Below are 4833 nucleotides of genomic sequence, written 5' to 3'. Positions count from 1 at the left end.
CGGAACATCAAGAGGTCACTGGTTCGATTTCCGTTGCTTTCTACATTGGGTTAATTCTACTGATATTATTGAGTTCTTGGCACTTTTGATGCTTTTTTGTTAAATGTTTGTTATGTTGTACTAAACGTATGCATTGTTTATCAGCATTACATTTTAAATTTATTTTTTGGATTTGTGCACTGTGTGCACTGTGCTTCTCTCAATGTCAGCTGAAATCTGTTTTAACCACTGAGATCCTTCCCATGGTAAAGTAAGTATCTGTAAAATGAACAAATTAATCCATAATCAGGTTATACATGGACGCTATGAAGACATAATTATCATCAAACAGGGATTATAATCAGTAACGAACAGATGTGACAATTTTCATTTCGAACAAATGAAAAAAGTGTGCATTCCTTTAAACCATCTGTATCTATTTCCTCTTGTGATAATAAAAATGATTTTTTCCAGGTTTGAATAATTCAATGAGTGTGAATCTACCAGCCAGTCATCTTTTCTAATGATGAACACTATAAAAGCCAAACGAACTTTATTCAAACGATCCACCAGAATTTAGTGAAATGTCTTTCGATGCAATAATGCTTGGTTTTGGACTGATATATGATACAGAACTGTGTCTGCCTTTCCCTGGATTTTGTCAGATTATGATGTTAGATTATAATCAGACTCCAGATTTCACATCATCCGATCTGCAACATTTCCCAGGAAGCATATTGCCTCTGCTATAAATCCATGGGTTGTAATGTATCTGTATTTTCTCACAGCTGTATAAGCTTCTTTATTTCAGTGATCTGTTAATCGTTATTAATATGCAGGGACTGGCGGTAAATGACAGCAGGAGGAATTCCTTCCCATTAAAGGATGGACCTTAATGACGCCGAGCAGGGGTTGCCACCTGGCAGGCGACGCTGGCTCCGCAAGCTGTGAACGCAAACGTGCACCTCCATCCCCGAGCATCCGCCCCGGTCAGTGGAGGGAATCTGGCCTGTTTAGAGGGGATTAATTCCTGCCGCCATCCTCGGTTCGGCTTCAGCCGTGGAACAAGAGCCGTTTCCACCCCGCAGGGCAGCGGTTTAGCTTCTGTCATGGGTCCAACTGGGCTGATCCTCTCATATTAAATGGATTAGCAGAGGCCTTGTTCTACTGTCAGGAGCCTGTGAGAAGAATAGGCATTTCACGAGTCGGCATATGTTTTGACAATATATATAGCAGTGAAAGTCAACAATGTTAAGATAAATATTTTAACCTGTGCTCCCCAGGGTTGTTAAAATTAGTGTAGTTTGAGTAGAAACGGGATTCTGAGCCGAGCTTCCTGAACATCGGCCTTGTTTAGCTCTTGTAGTATCCGTGGGAAACCGTGGCATTAGCGCTGCTTACGAGCCTTTTGATTTCCCGTGGGAGACATCCACGACAGAAGCAGGTTAGTTTAGCGCCCGGACGCTGCGTGGCGCGACTGGAATAGAACAGATCGGGTTGCAGATATTGGGAGAAAATGACAGGAGGGGGTGTGTGTGGCTCGCCCTGGACATCAGCTACACACCAGGAACACTTTGCCAGAGCTTTAATGTACAAACTGAGAATTTATGAAGTCCTCAAACATCATTTTCACTTCTGGAAGGCCACTGATCAAAGATGGCTGCCGTTGCATCCCGTGTTCGGTCGGTCTTGGAGCAGTGATGGACAGCAGGTGCTCCTCCCGCCCTGTATTAACGTATTAATCTCCCTCACAGGGCGGCCGAGCCCTCACACTCACTGGCTTCCACCGAGGCGCCACACTAATCGCTCTGTTTCACAGGAGGCTGTTTTGGCTCTATGGATTTGCTGAGATCAGGCTGGACGCAGTCCTGACCCTGGATCAGCCCTGGGATCCTGCTGGAGGACCAGACCGGCTGGCAGCCTTAACAGGGACGTTCACTGGGAACGTGCGTGTTAGTCTTTGGTGCTCTAATAAACTTTTTTCTTGGTATCGGAGCTGGACTGACTCCATCGATTTCTTTGAGTTTTGTGCTCGTATTTCATTTTTCTTTATCACTGAAAGAGTCACAACAGTAGTAAATAGTTTAAAAGCAATAACTTTAAAGGTACAAAGAGAGCTAAATGAAGAACAACTTTAATTAGACAAGCAGTAAGTTTCCATGATGCCTGTTTTAGCCAAACAGAGGAAGATGTCTGGGAAGATTGTTGGCTCTGATAATACATCCTGGAAAGTGTACTAAAATAGTAGTTTAATCCTTGTAAACCTATTTTAAAATTCAATTGAAGTTCTCCTGCTTCAAGTGATAATAGTTTGCATTTCTAAAAATAATTCCAAAGCATTTTAACTCAAATATACAACTGGTAGATGTGGAGTTGCATGCTGGTGTTTAACCTAAACAGTGGAGATTGACGGTGAAGTTGGAGCTCGGCGTGTCTGTATGAGAATGTTTCCAGTGGGTGTGTTCTGGCATGTATGGTTAACACAGAGTTACGTCTGTCCCACCAGGTTCCAGTCGGGGCTGGTCACTACACGGCGTGTCGCCCCCGCCTCGGCCGGGCTGGGACCCGGCCTTATTCAAGTCTGTGTCGTCCGTTACACAAAGGGCAGGCCGGCCCTGTATTGAGGCCACACTTACTGGCTGGCCCTTTCCCACAACCTCCAGGCACCTTGGAGGAAGTCATCCATGCATAACTGTGCTCCTTAATCAAAGGCTGAATGTCCAAGTCGTCCCGGAGGTTGGCTGCTGCGAGTGCGGCATTAGCAAAGCACATGCTCCCCTTTCACGGCGAGACAATGCCGCCCATTGTGCCGGGCCGCAAGTGTCTATTCTGATTTAAAAGAGGGATCCCACAGGCAGAGAGACAATAACGAGGGATGAACCGGAGCAGCACACAGGTTACGTTCGAGACTGCACGCCACCGGGAGGGCGTTAAAAACCACCGTCACACTCCGCTCCGTCGGACATGACAGAGAGTCTCATGGAGCTCTCTGCTTCTGACTGATGCCACGACTCCTTTAGGCCTCTTATAGATGTCAAAAAATAAGAGCCTAATCTGATAAATGGATGGGATCTCTGGATCCCGTCACTCTTTCAGCTCATCATTATGCAAGTCAGTCATACACAAGACACCACGATAAACATTCCTCAGACATGAACAGAGGACTCTCCCCCCCCCCTCCCCTCTGTTCCCTTCACCGGTTTATAAATAGCAGTGACCCATCTTTTAATAGGACATTGTTTTGTCTATTGTCTTTCCATCTCAGGTCTGTCCTGATCAGTGATGCTGAAGCTTGGTGGTAAACATCCTCTGACCCTGTGAACTCGCCACTCTTATCCTCCTCCATTCCGTCTCTTCATTCTGACTTAATGTAAAACCGACCAGGACGTCAGACACTGCGTACAATTATCTACACAGTGTGTGAAGTGTACATGCTGCATGTGAATTAGAAGTTTAAGGAATATACGCTCTATATTTCCACTGGTAAATCCCACCCTGGTTTCATCCATGCTATTTAATTCCTACTTTCAAAAATATTTGGTTCAGGTAATACAAAATAAAGGGCTTTGGGCTCTTTTTATAAAATATAAGCAAAAGTCTTCTAAATTATAAGAATGATGTCTCACAGATTTTTCTGAATGTGAAGCATTTTAATTTTTTTTCTGTATTTTAAGAAAAACAATAGAGTTTTATGTTCGTATTTGGGCTAACATTAGACAACAACCTTCAGCCCTTTCCTTGCATTAAAGCATTTTCCCTGAAATTGCTGAAATCTTAAAGAAAAAAGATTAAAGAAGCAGTTAATAACATTTCTCCAGACATGTTTTCTAACGTGATTAGGCTCAGCATCAGGCTGTTTAAGAGACGTCTTTGCAGCCATGCGGAGGGATCTTGGGATCTTGGCGCTGGGGGTGTGCTGGAGCGGCGGCTCCCCCCATTCTTCCCATTATCCCGCTTTTCCATTTCCATTGGAATGAGGGCCATCTATCAGGAGCCCCTACAGGTCCTTTCAGAGCCGAATAAAAGCATCACTGGCGGACCTGTCTGTGGGCCGCTCAGACATGTGAGGCGACAGATGTGTTAAACACAGTCGGCTCCCAGAAAGCCCTGCTCGCTCCCCAGCGGCGGGGCAGCTTTGGGTTAATGGCTGAATGGAGTCGGCGGAAGATGCGGCGAGATTTCGGTGAGAGCGTTTGAGGATTCTCACATCATAAAGAAGTCTTCACTTCCCTCCACTTTCAGGAAGAAAGAGCTGCAGAGGAGAGGTCGTAAAGTTGTTACAGGGTCTATAACCGCACCGTCAGATCCCACAAAAAGCCACTGTGGTGTAACTTTATGAGAATGTAAAACCACAACTCGGCTTTGTTTCTGAACAGTTGATGAAGGAATTCCTGTCACTGGTCATTTTCTAAGTGTAGGTGTTCCAACTGAAAAAGAATCAATTCACATTAACTGGACAAAGTTTAAAAAAACATATTTTATCTCATCAATGGAACTTCTAATGAATATTATACACTTCTTACTATCTGGTTGTCTACATTTACTACAAAGAAAAGTTTTAATAATGAAGTATTTGTTAGTTAAAGGTCTGAATTACCAGGAAATATGTGGCTTTAGTCTGATTTTTTATTTATCTCATCATTTAAGACATTTTTAAATGTGTCAGCGTGAGCAAAATCTGTAGTGTCAGACTGAGGTTTATTTAGTTGAATATATATTTCAAATTATTTACATTTTTAACCAGTCTGAAGTATTAAAAATTCCTTTTTGATGTGATATGATTATAGGGTTATTTAAAAAAGTTATTTTAGAGACAACTGTCCATGATAAATGCACCACAGTAGGAAATTTACA

The sequence above is a fragment of the Salarias fasciatus genome, chromosome 4 (assembly GCF_902148845.1).
Source record: "Salarias fasciatus chromosome 4, fSalaFa1.1, whole genome shotgun sequence".
NCBI classification, from domain to species: domain Eukaryota; kingdom Metazoa; phylum Chordata; class Actinopteri; order Blenniiformes; family Blenniidae; genus Salarias; species Salarias fasciatus.
The sequence above is the reverse complement of the archived record's forward strand: the minus strand, read 5'-3'. Positions refer to the sequence as shown.